The 20,013-nt window shown below is 41.7% G+C and overlaps 1 protein-coding gene across 2 annotated transcripts in view; it reads right to left on the bottom strand.

The window, feature by feature from the left end:
* NDUFAF2 (NADH:ubiquinone oxidoreductase complex assembly factor 2) overlaps positions 1–20,013 on the bottom strand; it is a 301,548-nt gene that overhangs the window by 28,801 nt on the left and 252,734 nt on the right. The gene's annotated exons all lie outside the window — the stretch shown is intronic.

Consider the following 20,013-nt stretch of genomic DNA (forward strand, 5'->3'; position numbering starts at 1 on the left):
ATTTAGTTGATTTTAGTGGCATTTGGGAATTTAATAATTAATTTGGATATTGCTCAAAGAGCTGAAAAAGCATCAAGCCAAAAGCTTCAGCCAGTGAAGAACATAAACAAAACAAGCAATTGTCCCCAAATAACAAGGCCTATTCACATCAATTTGATGTTGATAGAAATGCAATGAAAAAAAAATATGCAGAGTAGAAATACAAGCAAATAAAATCATGTCAGGATAGCAAAACATAGTCCATATTTAATTACTGTAATTGATCAAAAAGTATTTGCACCAAAATTGTATCTGAATAAATTCAAATTGGCATTGATTTGGCAACTGTTTATTTTCAGCTGCCAGAACACATGTAAAGGAAATGGAATGGTGAATAAAACGGAAAATGTCATAATGCCTCTGTATCGCTCCATGGTGAAACCACACCTTGAGTACTGTGTACAGTTCTGGTCACCGCATCTCAAAAAAGATATAGTTGCAGTAGAGAAGGACAATAAAAATGATGTCAAAAGGGGATGGAACAGCTCCCCTATGAGGAAAGGCTAAAGAGGTTAGGGCTGTTCAGCTTGGAGAAGAGAAAAGGTCTTTAAAATCAAGAGAGGTCTAGAATGGGAAATGTGAATAGATTATTTACTCTTTCAGATAATAGAAGGACTAGGGGAGCACACCTTGAAGTTAGCAAGTAGCACATTTAAAACTAATCGGAGAAAATTCTTTTTCACTCAATGCACAATTCAGTTCTAGAATTTGTTGCCAGAAGATGTGGTTAGTGCAGTTAGTGTAGCTGGGTTTAAAAAAGTTTTGGATAAGTTCTTGGAGGAGAAGTCCATTAACTATTAATCAACCTGACTTAAGGAATAGCCACTGCTATTACTGGCATCAGTAGCATGGGATCTACTTAGTGTTTGGGTACTTGCCAGGAACGTCTAGCCTGGATTGGCCACTGTTGGAAACAGGATGCTGGGTTTGATGCACCCTTGGTCTGACCCAGTAAGGCAATTTCTTATGTTCTTAAAGTAATACTTTAGAATTAAAGCATCACTTGGTTTATTCCATTGACAATAAGCAGTATTTTTGGTTAAAATAAGGTTTGTCTTGTTACCCGTAGCTGTTCTTCACTGGTACTGCCTTTTTCCCATCGATAGTAGGGCTGAATTAGCCATGCTGTCATGGGACTGTCAGTCTTGCATCGGAGGCAGAGCTTCTCAAAGCTGAAACAGAGCTTTGCTCTGTGCGGCTGCGCGTGTGTTCCTGTGCAGGAAGACAGATTCTCCTCAGTCTGTCTTTTCCGCGAGCGGGAACGCATGTGGAGCCACGACTCTCCTCAGATTCGTTTAAAAAAAATAAAATAATATAATATTTTAATCGGATCCAGTCGGTCAGGAAAGACCATCGATTGATCACCATGCCTCGACCATCAGGCTTCAAGCCATGAGCTTGTGGTAAGATCAGATCCATTACCGATGGACATGAGGCCTGCTACCTATGCTTAGGCCCCAACCACGACCAGTCTGCCAGCACTATCGTCGAATGTCACCGCAGGTGCAACGCCAGAGAGCGGCAAAAATAGAAAAATTGAACATCTCTCTATCAGGCTCCTATGCCCCCCTTCGGAGGCTCACTCCTCCCCGGGGCCCAGGCCGAAGCATGCCCATTTGTTTAGGACAGCGGCATCGCTAGAATCGGGCACCTCACAGAAGGACCCACAACAGCTTAAGGAGTGAAAATCCTCTAAAGCATTGAGGCATCATAGAGGAGACTCGGCTAAGCCCTCACATGCGTCGAAGAAAGGACCGCTACCGTCTAAAAGCGGTCGCTCCGAACCTGCTTCGTCGATGCAAGCTCCGGAAGAACATGCGTCGACGCATTCGAAGACGACTCAGAAGTATCGCTCGACTCAACCATTGACACACAGCTTGAAGCAAGCTCCGGATCATCGGCCCAAGCAAGTTCTGACCCATACTCCGATGCCTACCCCAGTGCATGCGTTGACGCATAAACAACCACAAACACCAGCGCAAATTCCAATGCTCAAGCCGACGCAATTGACGCTTTCGGTGAAGCAATTGAAAGCACATCACTCCAAACACTCCTCTGCAGGTACTTCAAAGTATTTACTTACAAAATCATCAGAAAGACCCACTGTCGTGCCATCACCTCAGATGGAACCAACTCACATTTCTTCTCATCGTGCTATGACCTCTGGACCTTCCTCCAGGCCTACTACTTTACAAGACAACCCTATTCCTTCTGAACCAGAAGAATGCACTCCACCTTCTGATTCTGGAACATCCTTCCATAGGCCAGACATTCACCGACTGGAATCACCTCTGGATTCAGAAGATGAGTTGATTAGAGTATCTTCATACTCCCCCTTCCTCTTCTTCCTCAGAAAATGCTTTTTCAGACCTTTCTTCAGTCTCAAAAAAGAGATGTGCTTTACCTCAACTACAAGGACCATTGGTGAAGCGCCACAGATTGAATCAGCCCATGCAAGTACATAAGCACCAGCCACATATTATTTATTTATTTTATTTATTTAAATAGTCTTCTATACCGACATTAGTCGAAACATCACATCGGTTTACATCGAACTATAGGAAGGAAATTACAAAAAACAGGGGAGAGGGTAAGGGGTACAATGAACCAATAGGAAAGCAAGAAGGCATAGAAACAAATCAACAAGTGAACTAGCAAGCCTTAAGGACAAAATCAGAGTCAAATTCAGAACAATATAACATCACAATTCAAGGGTCGTCAAGGATTTTGGGGAAAGGCTTGTTTGAAAAGCCAAGTCTTAAGTTGGACTCTGAATTTTATAATGCATGGTTCTAGTCTGAGGTGGGTCGGAAGTGAGTTCCAGTGCATGGGTCCAGCAATGGAGAGCACCCGATCCCTTGTAGATGTGAGGTGCGCTTTCTTTAGTGAGGGCACATGGAGGGACCCTTTGTTTGTGGTCCTCGTGGGTCGATTCGGGCATGTGAGGCGGAGGGGGTCGACGAGCCAATTGGAATTATGTGAATATATGGCTTTATGGATAATGGTCAGGGATTAATAGAGGATACGGGGTAGTACTGACATAATATTGGCTGCACTTCCACCCAGCCAACCTTCTCCATTTCCTATACAACCACAGGTACCAGAAGGCACTCAACAGGCAATAGCCCAGTTATCCTCGGCTTTTTCAGATTTCTTATCCTCCCTACAGTTGGGATTCTCAAATCCTACGCAGATTCCCACCACTCTGGTTGAGGAAATCCCACAACTACCCTCTCCAGATATATCTCCAATTCTCCCACAACCTATACCACAGAAGGATCCATCAGTGGTAACGCAACTATCCCCCCAGCCTACAACACCTAGGTCAGTCGACTCCCCTGCACTAGCAAAACAGACTAATTCATATCCATCATCACCAGGCTCATCTACCAGGTATCCTTCCGACTGTGTATTTGATATCGCTAGTGTGTGCACTTATCTTTTTTCTTTGTTGAACGCAGGAAAAGTAGTGTGCCTGAGGACAAAAGGAACAATTACCACATGGTACTTGTCCAATTTGTTGAGGATGGGAGAATATTTTTGTGACCGCGGTCACAAAAATATTCTGTATCCTCAGGCACATGTGGGCACCCACTGGCAAGATCCTCAGACAGGATACCGAGTCTGGATACAACAAGAAGTCTCATGTAATTCAGAATGTGTTATCTATGCCTTGCAATGTCCCTGCAACAAGATCTATGTGGGACGCACTAAGCGTAAGATATGCACACGTCTCACGGAACATCGGAGCAGGATTAACAACAAGGAAGTGAAAGCACCTGTTGTTCAACATTGCATTTCGCACACACACACATTTTCAGACTTTAAGTGGATAATATTAGAACACATCCCCACCAACTGGAGGGGGGGAGACCGTTCTAGTTTGTTAAATTACAAGGAGAATGAATGGATTTTTAAGCTACGGTGCACAGAGCCACATGGACTTAACGAGAAGGTGGAATGGTTCTCACTCATCTAAACTTTTCATTTTTTCACCATTGTTTTCTCTAGTCTCGAAATTTGCCTTCACTTCTGTTTTTTCAATTGTCAAAAACTTTCAAGATGGCCTCTCTTGACGTCATTTTCCTTTTTTGGAGTTAGCCTCAGAGGGCTCCCCACATCACGTCACTTTCCTTTTTTGGATATGACCATATTTGTGGCTCTATACGTCATTTCCTGCACAGGAACGATTCGACGGAATCCCTTTAAAATCAGCGTCTCTTTGGCGCGCAAGCTGTCAGTCTTTGAATGCTATGCTGGCAGGTGTTAACGCTAGAAGTGCACGTAAGTCTTGCGACTTTTTGAACCACATTTCAAAGATTACAGAGAACAATATCATGTTTATCTTGTTAAAACTTTTTCTGTTTTTAGTGCACAGATCATTGCCGATTCAAATATAATATGACTGATCAAAAAGACGCTGAGTAAGTTGCACAATTCCAAACTGAAAGCCATTGTATTCTTTAGCTTTATAGCATGCCAAGGACTCTTACTACTGTATCTTTTACGCAGAAACATATAGAAGGTTTGGTTATACCTGAAGGTCCCTGAGGAAGGAGTGACATACTCCGAAACACCAAGGTGTCGGAGACTACACTTCAGGACTACTTTTCCTGCGTTCAACAAAGAAAAAAGATAAGTGCACACACTAGCGATATCAAATACACAGTGATTGTGCCATATCTATAGCGCTGGCAAGCGCATACATAAGTGTTTCAGCAACCCATGATTATATCAGCCCATAATAATATAGACTTTACCAAATAAGCCACAAATTTACTGAGGCTTTTTATGAAGGTTGCATAACACAATTCTATAAGAGTTTCTTTTCCGGCTGAATATTTATTTTGTGACTGAATATAGACCTCAGCATGCTTTTTTTAGTGCTTTGGATATATGTAGAGAAGGAGAGAGAAGAGTAAAAGATGTTGACCGAAGGCTATGGGCTGAGGGGACTCATGTAGATGACAGTGTTATCCATACAAATAGACAGAGAAAGAAGAGGGGAAGGGGAAAGATATGAAGTTCTGTCTTGACCATCTTAAGTTTAAGGTAGCAGCCTCACATTCAGGAGACAATGTCAGATAAACAGGATGAAATCTGGCCTAGATTCTGATGAAATTTTTAGTGTAAAAAGGTAGATCTGGGTGTCATCAGCATAAAGATGGTGCAGAACGCCATGGGAGGAGATCCAAACATCAAGGAAACAAATACAAAGACAGAAGAGTAGCTCTGACTTGACTTGACCAGAGAATAATCCAAACGTGCAAAGTCCACCACAAGACACACTAAAAGCCATAAAGCAAGGTGACCTAATGTTCTATTTTGCTTTTATTTACAATTTTAACCATGTGATGTATGGAATACAACAGTTTTATTAATCAGCTGGCATACAGCCATAATTTAACTTTTCTTTGCATGTAGAGTTCTAATACATATAGCACTGCCAAGTTTGTATTTGTTATTGGCTAACTATGCATCAATATTTAGTATGTATCCTAACTGCTCCACTAAACACTACAGAAAGTGCACAAAGATAATCTCACTGTAAAATGATTCAAAGCCTTTGTAATATCAAGTAGCATTAAAACTGAGGTCAATTTAAGAGGTGTTAACAAAACAATTTATTATATCTAAATGGGATAAAATGGTTACAGAATCTGCCTGGTTAGGGGGGTTCAGTTTGGATGCAAGCAATAAAAAGAAATGGCTTAACACAGAAAACCTGCTACTTCTATACTGTAACTTTCAGCTGCCCCAACAATTAAATGTTAAAGATTCCCCCACAGGAATTACTGAAGTGTTTGGTACAGTTAGCCAAAGAGTTGTGTCTTCATTCCAAATCCTGTAATCTAGTAATCAAGTAGTGAGTGTTTGCAAGGCAGACTGTTCCTAATTTGATGAGGAATCCAGTTTCTCCCACACATACTCTATCTGGCAACTGCTGTCTTTATTCAGCCATTTCTTAACCCTTGGAGCACCTGTGTCTGTCAGGTGCTGACTGAAGACAGTTTTCTTCAGTTAGCACCAAATAGGTTTTACTGGTGTTTTCTTAAATTCTTGAGGACTTAGCATATTCTGTTCATGGTTCTGTATTTTCACAGCTGCATGAGGTAGCAAAAAGGCTTACAACTAGCAGAGAAAATGAATTTTGGCTTGTCCTTTTAATAACTGGTGAAGGGTATAGCAACCCTAGCACATTCACATCTGCTTAACTCTCTTATTCCAGAGTTCAGTAATGTTTAGGTAATGCTAAACTGTAAACTACAAACCTCACATGTGTATGTCATTTAAATAGAAATATTTGTTTTGTGATCCTCTTTGAATGCCAACAGCTGGTAATGTTTAAAACAACTTGTGTTATAAATGTAATCATTCACTGCAGATTTTTATAAAGTCTAAAAAGTTTAAAAATACAAACGTGAGATTACTGAGATAAACACATTTGTAGATTCAGGCATTAGCAGCTTTGAAAGTAGATCTATGAATGTTTCTTGAGTTTATCCTGATAACTGTAGCTCTTTGAGTACCTTGGTCTATAACATACATTATGGATATTCTGAACAGCCATTGTACTAAATGTAAAATCCCTAACAGAAAGCTGAACCTGCTGTGACTGATCAATATTTCAAGGGTATATGGAGCAAAATAGTAATATGTACCCTCTAGCACTTAAAAATGTTATGGATATGTCAGTTTTTAAGAGGTCAATATTCAAAGCTGGCTGTTTAAGTAACTTAGCCAGATATAACTTATCCAACTAAGTTACAATGTATATTCAGTGGTACAGCAAAGCTGTTGAATATACTTGTTTATGTGTGCACTTTGCCAGATAAGTCTACCCAGCTAAGCTTAGACCTGCTCTATAGGACATCTAAACTTAGATGTATACTTATGCGCCTAACTCCAAATATCGGTAGTTAGGTGTATAAGTTGAACGTCTAACTTGCTCCATCCACGAGCCGCCCAATGCATGCCCATTTTTTTATGCATTCATTTTAGCCAAATAAGGGACTTGTATGGCTAAGTGGTGGCTGCTGAACGTACACACATATTCGGTGGCTGCTACATAGCCACATGTCTTATCCAGCTAAATAGCGCTGAATGTGCTTTGAATATTGACCTCTGAATGTTTTAATCAGCTTTATTACCATTATTCTGAACCCTAGGGAACATAAACATTTTTAAGTGAAACGAACTAAGCAAACAGAATTTTTGGATTTTCCCCTGATCTGCTGGAGGATTAGGACGTTTGCCAGCTGATTTCCTGAAAATTGAAAAGAAATTATAGTTGATTCAATAAATTCACTTTGGATTTATAAAAAAATCCCTAAGAGACCTGCAACTTGAAGACATTTTAGATTTCTTCAAAAAGCGTTGATGAACCAATCTGGTAAAACTAAAATTTCTCTAGGATTGTCACACTGTTGAATAGACCTAGTTTGAAGAAGTTCAAACATGTTTACCTGGGAGCAGCTATATTTATGGTAAATCTGTTTTTATTGTTTGAAAAAGCAGTAAACATCCAACAAAGAGTGGCATATGATATATAATATACTCTTTTACATATCATATGATCGTAAGCTTCTGGAGCATACCTTCCTCCCCCAGAGCCCCTGCAATCCCCCATCCCCCTCTTTCTCTCCCTCCCCCTCCCCTGTGCACCGAAAGGGACCCAATAAAGCCATTCAATAAATCAAAAAGCTATAAACAGTCATAGCTTATCACCGTGAAGTCTGCGTATCAAACATCTATATGATTAAGAAAAAGACTTTTCGAATCTTGTGGTAAGGTTTGGATAAACAGCAACCAGACTGCGTTGATAGCTCTCCTGATCCGAATCGTTAGGTGACTGCAGGCTAGGGTTTCCATCGTCAGCAGTTGTAGTACGGACAAATGCCAGTGTGCCATGGATGGCCTCTTCGGCTTTCTCCACGCCGAGAGAATTGTTTTACAGGCTAATAAATAGACTTTTGTAACCCAGAGGACTTGACCCTTTTTCCCCGTGAAAGATCTGGGAAAGATGCCGAAAAGTGCTACCAGCGGAGAATATGGAATTTTGAGGCCCACAGTTATGTTTGCAGAATGATAAACTTTCTTCCAGAAAGATTGAATCGCTGGGCATCCCCAAAGAGAATGGCCCAAATGCGCTCCTCCCGATCCGCATCTGATACACACATCTGAGGTAGCAAACCCCACTCGATGTGCTTGATGCTGAGAAATGTACATTCTGTGGATGATTTTATAGCGGGTTTCTCGGAGTACCATATTACTCGTTATCCTGGGTGCCATGATGAAGGCAGTTTTCAATGCTGCAACAGGTAGTGGGTGCGCCAGCTCCGATTGCCACTTGAGCCGCACCACCTCTAAAGACCATTGTTTATTAGTGGCCTCCAGCTAATTGTAGAAATAAGATATAGAGCGTTTCTGAGGTTTATCAAGATCGAACCATGTTCGCAAAAGCTGCTATTTGGGGTCCGAGAGGATGGAAGAATCCAGCGATCGTAGATAGTGTCGAGCTTGTAGATACTGGAAATGATCAGTGGGCTAAAGATCGTAGGAGCAGAGCCCAGGGAAATCGAGCAGAGTCCCATCCACGTGTAACAATTGTCCCAGACAGGTCAGGGTTGAGCATTCCCACCTGCGGAATATGGCAGAGTCCGAACCCGCAGGGAATGCGGGGTTACCGCAAAACAGAAGGAACGGAGAGACACTGACCGGCAAAGAGGCCTTTTGCATGAGCCATTTCCATGTCTGCCGCAGCGGCCGCAGGAATAATCCCAAACTGATGGTGTTCGAAATTGAGGCATATGGCACATGGAGAGCATAGCGTGGCGATATAGGAGAGAGTAATGGGGATTCGAAGGGAGTATCAGAGAAGAATGTCGTGCCCAAAAACCAATCTCCAATATGCCTCAAATTGATCGCATGATTGTTAAGCTTCAGATTTGGGAGACCGAAGCCACCAACAGATGGCGGCCGCAGCATCGTTTGCAGGGCCAGCCTCGGTCGTTTTCTGCGCCATGAAGCAGCTATATTTAAAACATTAAAAGAACATAAGATGTGCCATGTCGAGTCACAAATTACCTTTCAAGTAAAGTGATCTGATTGTTTCAGGCAGTGTGTGCAACATCACGTGTGACTTCCAACCCAATATAGACCAATCGGATTTGATGCGCAAGCAAAGATTTCTGCTATATGCTAACATGCCTTCTCCTTGGAGGAATTACAGGCAGGGCCTCCTAGTTTCCTAATATTCTAAAGAAGAGGCAACTGCTGCATCCTTCTGCTAGATAATAGCATCAAGAAGTACAGCAGTTTATTTTTTAATATGAACGAGACGCTATGGGAAATATTGCAATATAAGTCCTTCTTATATCACCTTCATAAGTTTGGATATGCAAATATTTGTATGAGCGGATTGGGACTCTATGGATTAGACAGATCCTGTGCAAGTTGAAATATTGGAAGAGAGATTGTTCAGCGTGCATCTGAACTTTGTACTTGTGTGAAGAGTTCTGGATTTCATTTTACCTTCATAAGATATTTGGTCGTCCTCTGAAGAAGCTTTTCATAAGCAAATATGTTAGGAATATTTGAGGAAAACCTCTTTTGACGTCTTATGGAGACTTAATCTTCTGGACTTTTTTAGCTTGTGTGGTTATTAGTATGTTTTATGTGTTGTTGATTATGTGTAAGATTCGTGGACCTTTGTTGCTGTGGGGAGGTTGGCTCAGCCTATGGGAGAGGCCCCTTAGGTCCTCATCAATAGCTGGCAGATCTACACAGGGAAGAGATGGGACAGGAGCTTCACCTATACCAACCCCTTTCTTCTTGGATTGAGTCCTTGGGTTCTGGGGGCCAGCAGGTCTTAGGTAAGAGTCTCTTTGGAAGTGGCATAAATGGAGGTCCAGGGTCAGAGGCAGGTAGCAAACTAGAAGGGTCAATATCCATGCATGGGTCAGTAGCAGGCAGCAAATAAGAATGGTCAGTATCCAAGCAAAGGTCAAAGGCAGGCAGCGAATGAGAATGTTCAAAGTCCAAGCTAGGGTCAGTTCCAGAAGTCAGTCTGAAGGCAGGCTTAGAAGATAAGGAGAAGGACTGACACAGCAGGGCAGGTAGCAAGGTAAGGGCTAGATTAGATGAGGCTGGCAGGCTGGAGAGACAAGGCAGACACAGGATGAGGAACGCAGGAGTCAGGAAGAAGCAACTCACACTACACACAGGATGCAGGCGACCTGTTCCTGAGGCAAAGAGGAGACAACAGGAAAGCCCTTAAATAGAGCTTGGGAAATGACATCATCACAGGGGCGCCGCGGCCTGTTCCCGCCATGGGCCCTTTAAATCTGGTGATGCTGGCCACATGAATGCCTTAGGATGTGCACAGATGCGGCAGCTGAGGTGGTGTCCTGCTGCGCAGGTGGAAGTCAGCAGCATCTGCCGCAGGAGGGAGGTCCAGATGACCGGCAGAGTTGGGATAAGTGTGGCGGCTTGTGGGAGCATCCCACAAGCCAAACGTAACAGTTATGTCAGTATGTGTGTCCTGTATTGCAATATTATTTTCACATTGTGCTTTAATTGAGAAGATAAAGAAATTATTATTAATATATATATTTTTAAAATTTATATATCATTCTTTTTTTCTTTAGTTTATATTTTGAATGACAATTATCAGCTTTTTTGTTTATAGCAATGTATAAAAGTTCGCCACTCCCTAAAGTAACCATAGGACCCATCTCATTCGCAAATGAGAATCAAATGAGATCTGATATGGTCCCTCAACCATGAAGGTCGGTATAGAAAGTTTTTTAAATAAATACCTCACCCACAGAACCTCTCACTGTCTCCAGAAAGTCTTGCAACAACCAAAAGGAGTCCTAGAGGTAAATCATTCTTTGTACGCACCTGTCTGATTGAACAATTTCAAATATTAGTAAGGCACAGCACCATGGAAGTAACTGTGCTCCCGTAAAGAGACCCATGATTGTAGTAACACAAATTGATTGAATGCATTAGAATGTACATATGTAGGATCTGCATATAAGATGCCTTTCTTTTCATATCACACTGATATCCAAGTTGAGGAGCATGACATTGGTGCTTCTGAGTCCAAGGATATCAAAGAAAATATCAGTGTGGTTGATAATTAGATTCTTCTTATTTTAGCATCTCTTACTTCACTTTCTAAGCAGCCCTTATCTGCTGCACAAGACCTGTCCCCTGCACAGCACTCACGCTCTTTCATTCTCCAGCTAATAGATAAGGAGGTTACAGATTTGGATCCAGACAATGAGTCAGGCTCTTTCTTTGCCCAGAACTTCACCCACTCCTCTTGCCTCACCTGAGTCAGTTCAAAATGGCAGGCAAAACACTAGTGAGGTTCCTGTGAGGAAGTCAGCCCTAGAGTAGAAGCTGCAACAGTTGCTAGATCTTCAAAGGAGACATGATGCAAGTTTCCAGGCTCATCTAGAACTATAACATGAACTACTGAGCTCTTTAGTGAGTATGCAAGTGAATCATTAAGCTCAGCATGTAGCTGAGCTACATACCATGCATAAGACACATCCAAGACTAGTACTGCAGCTATGCGCCAGATATTTGTTCAACCATTTGAGTGGCGCATGTGAAATGTGGGAGAAACATCTGACATACAAGGAACATCCAAATGAAGCTTTTTTACACACTTTGCAGCGAGACTTTGCATGGTATCAGTGCCAATGGCAGTGCATTATGGCCCATCAACTCCCCAGGAGGAAGGATGTCTTCAAGTCAAGTGGTAGAGAAGTTGATAAGAGGCTGAAGATTTTCAGATCCCTCATTTAATTCATGGCAGAGAAACAGCAGGCAGTGCTTCCCCCTCCTTTTATCTAGCTGCCAGCTCTGAGATTCAGGGGTTCTGACAGAAAGCCATATGTTCCTATAGGGAGAGGCAGACCCTCTCATCCATAAGCCCAGCATTTTCACCATCTGTTTTCACATTGCCTCTTATCCCCTCTTCCCCTTTTTTCTTAATTTTGCTTAGAGCCTGGAGATTGAAAGCTACCTTACAATGCTCACTCCTTCCAAGCCATATAAATCTTTAGGAAGTAGCACCTATAGCTATATTGAAGCTAGTCTGCATGTGAGAACAAGTTCATTGCTGGTTGCCAAGGATATGTTAAGTAGCTTGTGTTGTCACTATACTGTGTTGCTTAAAATCAGGTTGGTCGCTTATCCATGTTTTCAGTAAAAGTTTCCACAAATCAAAAACAATGGTACAATCAGTCAATCTAAAACTAGTATTTAAATCTCTTACCAGATATTTGTAGGCCCCTTATTCCAAGGGTCTGTATAGCGTCACAGACTCTGTTACGGTTCAGGGTCACCTTGCTTTAATTTATAACATCCTTTTGTTGTTTTTATATTTTTTTATGTTTATAATAAAATCTCTAAAAGTCTCATAGTACTCTTTATCAATGCACTTATTTCAAAAACATGCACACTATCAACAGATATAGAAAGAGCTCTAATACTCATCCATTAGTTGGTCACCCGACATGATCATGTTTCGGACAAAAAATGTCCTGCTTCAGGGGTTGCCTTTTACACTTTTATCCGAGAATCGTCCCGTGTTTAATACTCCAATTCCAGCTTTCTTCTCTTCTGTTTCAGTAAATGCAAAAATAAATTGGTGCAGAATGAGCCTAATTTTGTTCTATCTTCACTGCTGTCGCTTGAGCCTTTTTATATTCCTGGCTTGCGTATCCGTCTTTTGTGCACAGCAGCCCTAAAGCTGTGTGTCCTCCTGAAATGGTGTCCCGCTAGAGGTGATCCTCTTGTACCCCTTCAACCGGAAATGACATCATGAACCTCAGTTCTCCTTCACGTCAGAGTTGTGTCTCTCGGGCTTACCCGCTTTTGCCATTTGACATCAGCTGTAGTCCTCTGTCACGTCCTCTATTACTAGTCGTACCTCCGTGATCTTCAAGCCCGTAATCTCATCCACTGTCCTCTTTCACGTCAGTTTTATAAATGCTGTCATTCTACCTGCCCCACTTTATTTTCCAAACCGCTCCTGATGGCCTCATGTTCCTAACACAAGAAGTTTTCGTCTGCCGATTGTTCCCACATCAGCAGGTTTGAACATCCGGGGGTCGATCGCGTCAACGCCGACGCATTATTTAATGTCTCGCATCCAACCGCTCCGCTATCTATTTTCGCAACAACTGCTATTGTTTCCCACATCGGTGTCTTCGTCGATGTCCTCATCACCGCAACATTTACGTCGCACAATGGTTGTTGACGAAAGCAATCAGTTTTATTGCGGACCCCTCGTAGATCATGGCTCACTTCCTTGTCTTGAAAAGATAGCTCATAACAGGCAGAGCTATTGCAGAGATCTCAAATAAGTTCTTTTTCCTGACTTCTTTCCAATAAAATGAGATTGAAAAGAAATGGTGAGGCATGAGCCAGCTCCTATGATTTTCTATGGGAGAAAAATAAAATGAAAAATAACATTTTTCCATTCCATAGAAAATAATGGGAACTACTTGGGCATAAGGGATACCACCCAAACTTACTTTTACTCAGAGCAGGAATAAATCTAGTCAGGGTAGAGGTCTCAGGGAAGTAAATAAAAGTCATATCTATATGGGCAAAAATGCTTTGAGAGTAGGTGGGAGTAGTGGCAGAGTGGAGCCTTATAATGGACAGTACAGTCTGGCTCCTGCTCCTGGTGACTTTGAATATCTTTGAGTCTCTGCAAATAATTTTAGGAGTGTTTGAAAACACACCGAACAATTGCCAGATATCTTCTTTTATGACAGTAGATATTAAGGAAAACCTGCTATTTGGCTGCTATTCAACTCCTGGTAGCCAAATTTCCAGGGTGAATCATCCAGCCCCCCCCCCCCCCCCCTTACAGAGAGAAAAGTGTCTCAGAACATTAGCATAAATCTAATTCTAGCAGGCACATCATACACACACACACTCACACACAAGGCCTGATAGGGAGATACCTACAGTACCTGAATTTAATCCACTTTGAAGTGCCTAAATGCAGAATATAATAAAATAAAATAAATAAATAACCTGTAACTGAAAACAAGATGCTCCTTAGCGCTGTAAAAGAGTAAACATGAAATAACTTGTAAGGAACGGGGTGAGCAACAGCCGTTTTTGCTGTGGCACAGTTGACGTTGCATCGCAGATGGGCCCATGAGGCCTGTGCTTTGGTACAGGCCAGGCTAAGGCTTCACCTGGACCAGCCGCCTCCCCTGTGGGTTGAGCCCTTGGGTTTCAGTAGCCAGCAGGACTTAGAAAATACAGGGAACTAGGCAGTATCCAGAAGCAGTCCAAGTTCAAGGCTGAGGTCAAAACCGGAGACAGTGGCCAAGACAGACAAGACACAGGAGAACAGACAAGACCAAGAGACAAGGCACGACAAGATTCTGATGACAAGGGTAAGGCAGACAGCCAAGACAAGGAGACAGAGGCAGGGCAAGGCTTGGACAAAGCAAAGCTGGGGGCAAGGCTGAAGGCAGGCTGGTTGAGACAAGATTGAAGGCAGGCTGGACGGGGCAAGGCTGAAGGCAGGAGACCCAAAGCTGAGGCAGTGTAGGGGCATCTGAAGAGCCCTTTTATAAGGCTCAGGCGTGTGATGTCATCCAAGGATGCCGTGGCCTTTTCCCACCATGGGCCCTTTAAATACAGCAAATTTGGTTGAATGCACACATGCCTAAAGAGGAGAAGCAGAGACAGTGGTCACTGTGGTGTCTCACTGCATGGATGGATTTTGGTTGTCATGCTGATGTCTTGTGACATCAGGAAGGAGCAATGGGTAAATGCAGCTGGTTGTAGCGGTATGTAGAGACCGTCAAAATTAACATAACTGACTTCTATTAATAAAGCAGAGTCATTTTGTGAAATTACTTGCTAGATGTAGATGCTGAGATTAAACATTTAATATTCTGAAAAGCAATTAGATGGCATCATGCACAGAATGATTTAGGAAAAATGGTGTCATTGATGATAGTGTGAAAAGACAGAGAGTGGCTACTGTGTATTTTAAATTGATTATGGGAGTTAAGAAAAAATATTATTCAGATGTTATTGAGAAGGTTGACAATAACCCCAGAGAACTGTTTAAGATGGTAAATTCTTGCTGAGATTGAGTTTAAATGAGTCCATGAAGTTTGACAATGTACTTGACTGTGAGATATTGGCCACCTACTTTCAAGCTGAGGTGAGAGATTTAAAGTATAGCTTGAAGTAGTATTTCCCTACCCTCTCCTGGAGGCACACCTAATCAGTTGGTTTTCAGGACTGCCACAATGATTATGCATGAGATAGATTTGCATACCTTGAATCTGCAAATAAAGTTCCAAAAATCACAATGTCAGTCAACAGAAATTCAGCACATTTATGGTAGTAGGTAGTCTTGTGCAGGAAAACCATCCCTGGGCATTTCCCCTGGTTGTGCCTGCAAATCTGGAAGCAGATCCTGAGCTCCAGAAGTATTACAACTGGATGCTGCTCTCTAGACACAGACCAGGTGAGCCTCTGCTGATGCTTTCTCAGACAGTAACTCTAGGAGTCTTTCCCTGTAGGTCAGTCTTCCCTTTGAATCCCCACAAGACCTCCCTAGTTCTAAAGGCCTGGGCACTCTGACCTTGGACCCCAGCCACCTTCCTAGGACAAGAGGAAGGCAGAACTCTGCCCTCGAAGAGGCCAACCCAAAGACCTATCTCTCCGAAAGAGAGACACCCCCCCCCCCCCCAATGAACCGTGAACGAGGGTACAGGAGGTTTGTTAAAACACTGACCCATCCCAGTGGGGCAAGCCAGCCATCTCTATCCTGACCTCACATTCAGGCTCTGATGCCCATAGATTCAAGAGCAACAGATCGTATATTTTAACAGAAGAGCACAAGCAATTTTGATATGCAATACACACTTCTAAGTTTACAGAGCATGTAATTTTGCATGTTCACTATAAAGTCTTCAATTTAGTGAGCGTGAAAAAAGATTTAGTGCATCCCACTTTAAGGAGCCTATGTAGAAATACTCATGCAAAACCAATTCAAAGCTCTTGTACTAGTTTTCAAAATGCTGAAAATACGGGATAGCATATCTGAAAAGTTAATTATTATGTACCAGTAAGATCCCTTCATTCATTTCTAAAATGTTCTTGTGAATGCCTGCTTTAGCTTCTCTGTAGTGTCTCAGAATAAGGGACTTCACTTTTTCTTGCTTTACTCCAAATTTGTGGAATGCATTATGGAAGGCGGCCAGAATGGAAAGAACTTTACAATGTTTAGAAAAAGCATGAAGACCTGGCTCCTTATGCAAGCTTTGATATCTGAGCCAGTGTACTTCTCTGTGATATATAGCTTTACTTATGTCTTGTTTATTCTGACTGGTTACTTATTTATCATTATTTATGTTGTTAAGGATGGTTATCTTCCCCTCTGCATTATGTTTATTTATTTTATAGAATTTTGTTTTAGGCATGTTGTTGGATGTATTCTCTCTTTTGAATTGTCATATTGTGGAGGTACTTTTCAAAGAGTTACGGAGGTGTTATGTGTATAAAAATAGTAAGGTCCATATTTAGTAAGTCAAAGGCAGATAAGTTATCCAGTCAAAGTTAGCTGGATGGCTTATGATTATTATTATTATGTTTTATTATTATTCCTCTTTCCAAGTAGATTACATTCAGGTACCTTAGATATTACCCTGTCCCCACAGGACTTATAATCTAAGGGCCTGATTTTCAAATGCATTTACATGCTTAAAACTGTGTTTTGCACATGTAAATGCACTTCACCTGTGTAAGTGGCTTTTGAAAATTGCTAGAATATATGTCGTGAGGCAGTGCCCCTATGTCTCCCTTGGTCCACCTTAATTCCTCCTGGGCCCCAGTTCTTATTCCTCCCCAACAGGGGAGGAATAAGAACTGGGGCCCAGGTAGGTTAGTCAGACCAGGTCCAGGTCTCCAAGAGGAAGGCAACTCCTGTAACGTAACACAGTCCAAACACTGAGCTGAGACGAAGCTGAACTGTGAGCACTGAGGGAAGCAGTGCTGAACCGTAAGTAAAGAGAGTGCACTGTTCTGAAGGGAAGACAGTCTACTGTTGTGCATATGTGAAGCTGTAATGAAGATATACTGTTTTAAGAAAGGCTGGAATCAGGCTACTTTATCTCCAGGTCTGTGGGAATCATCGCTCGTGCTCACAAAGCCATTGAATCGTCAACAGGTTTTAACCACGTTAAGAGCACTTAACGCGAGTAAATTGATTTTGAAAATTGATACGATGGTATGTAATAAATAAATGGACTCTGAGTCATTAAGGTTAAAACACCGTCTAAGTTTTTAACTTGTACTTTCTATGGTAAAATTTCTTTTACCAGCCTATCTTCCTTCCAGCTTGTTGCAAGCTTCCAAGTTCTCTCCCCTTGTTGATTGTAATTTTTGACTTATTCCTACTTATTGTTATCTTTCGTTTACGTGGATTTGTTACTCTTGTTGTTTTTCCCTTTTGTTAATCTGTAAACCGATCCGATATGGTAATTTACTATGAAGGTCGGTATAAAAAACTGTTAAATAAATAAATAAATAAATAAATAAATAAATGTTACATTTACATGTGTAACTCCTTTGAAAATTCACCTTCAAGTTTCTATCTGAGATAATGGAGGTTGATGTGACTTACCCAGGTCATAAGGAGCAGCAGCGGGATTTGAACCCTGGCTTCTCTGGTTTGCAGCCCTCTGATCTAGTGACTAGATTACTCCTCCACTTCAGCTATTCTGCATATTGACCCAGATATTTGGCGGGATAAACATCCCACTGAATATACTTGCCTAAAGTTACCTGGGTACATGTACCTTCAAAGATATCCGGTTAAGTGGCACTGTTAAATTTAAATAAATAAATACATTTTCAGGCATTTGGCTCGATTCCCATCCCCTCCCCAAGATCTCATACATAGCCGGCTGGGCCATGTACTCCTCACCCATCCAAATCTCTCCAATGTTTAAAAAAAAAATCATAAACTCCCTGAGGTCAGCATCCCCGGCCCCACCCCGCTTCTATCTGTTTTTAATTTAGATTTTGGCTCTCTACTGCTCCTCCCACCCACCTCCACCACCATAAATCCTGACCGCGTCCCTCCCCCAGACTAAGAAATCTCCAGCTGGGAGTGAGGTATTTTCTTCTGCTAGAGAAGCACTGGTAGCGTAAACCGAGGGGTAACTTAGGCTTCCAGCAAACTGGAAATGTCAAGTATGTGTGTAGGTCTTTTCAGAAGTGGAGTGCATGTATACCTTAACAAATACCTGTCTCCACGTTTAATTTCGGGTTGTGCATTGTTATAATTATGACGCATGTAAAATATGTGGGGATTTTTATAAAATGGGAAAAGGAGAGTAAGCAGGTTACTGCACTACAAATTTACACGCATATTGAAACAGATTGTGTGTACTTTCAGGACAGAAATCCATAGTATTTAATAAATAGCGTGCCTCTCTACGCACAGTTTATAAAATAGTAACATAAAAATCTGCATGCCCATATACGTGCAAATGGCATACCACAGCAGTTTTGGTACAGAGACGTGGATATTGATTCTCAAAGGGAAAGATTGAGCATATCTTACCATTCAATCTATGTATTTTTATTTTAGATGCTTTTAGGGTGGGCAGTTTTCAACTGGCTCCAAACTTTGAAGACAAACTGAAACAGTCCTGGCTTTATCCCACTGCCTGTATGGACTTGTAGTCTTGGAGGGCAATATTTAGCAGCGGGGCATCCAGATAAGTTAGCCGGCTAACTTTTGCTGGATATTCAACCTGCCTATCAGCAAGTTAGCTGGATACATTTATCCAGCTAACCACAGGATCGCTTTCATGCAAGTCCCATAGTAGCAGGATACTGTCATATATTGGTGTTATCTGGCTAGCTTTGCAGGCAACGCAAGTCCTCCCCAGAAGGCTTCCTGGTTATCCAGCTAAGATTTATCCAGTTAATTACTTAAACTGATAAACTGCAAAGGTTCAGCAAGTGGGAAATGTTTCATTCCAGCATTTGACCAGCTAAGTGCTGAAGTTAGCTGGACAAACATGCTAAATATGGACCCTTTACTTTTCTTAGGAAAATCAATAGGGACAAAAAACTATAAGTCCATGCAGGCAGCAGGGTAACACCAGGACTGGATCAACCTATCCTGAAAATCTGGAACAATTTGGCATTACTTTCACAAATGACTTCTGAAAATTCTGCTCCCAATGTCCACTTATGTGTTCTTAGAGGACTGTTCTGGGAAAGTGGGTGGTGGAATCATCATTTTTTTAGTTCAATTATCAAAATCTCAGGGAAGAGGGGAGGGTTGGCCCTTGGACCTGAAAGTTAATAGAGAGCCCATGGCTGAAGATTTGCCTCACATGCTTAATACCCTTGCACTGGTCCTGTTGCCAGTCTGATAGATATTTTTGTAGCTAATTTGCAATGCAAAATGTGAAATTTAGATGAACAATTTTTGTAATCTTTCTCTGAGTCCCAAGGCTGCATCCAAGCTGTAGTGTCACCTCAGTGCCCCAGAAAGGATGACTGCTCCACGGCTTACTGTTTGTCAAAAGAACAAAACTGTGTACTTCGGTCATATAAATATAGGTTACTATGAAAACAAGAATGAATATCAACATTAAGAAACTGTTTTCATCTCTGCTATGTTAAAGTCAACTAAGTTTTCCATTAGTGCAAGCGATCAAGCATAAACAGCAGAGCACAAATTAATCTCTGCTGACACACAGATGTCACAGGCAGTATTGGTTGTTTCTGCAGAACACATGTATAGGTCAGCAAAAAGTAAAACAAACTCCACCTACCCTAAAAAAATCATTTTTGCATTTCAAATTTTAACATTGAGATCTTTGGTTTTCCCTTCACATACACACTATACAAAACTGCAAATTTTCTAAATCAAGAACAAACTAC

This window comes from Rhinatrema bivittatum, chromosome 1, assembly GCF_901001135.1.
Source record: "Rhinatrema bivittatum chromosome 1, aRhiBiv1.1, whole genome shotgun sequence".
NCBI lineage: Eukaryota > Metazoa > Chordata > Amphibia > Gymnophiona > Rhinatrematidae > Rhinatrema > Rhinatrema bivittatum.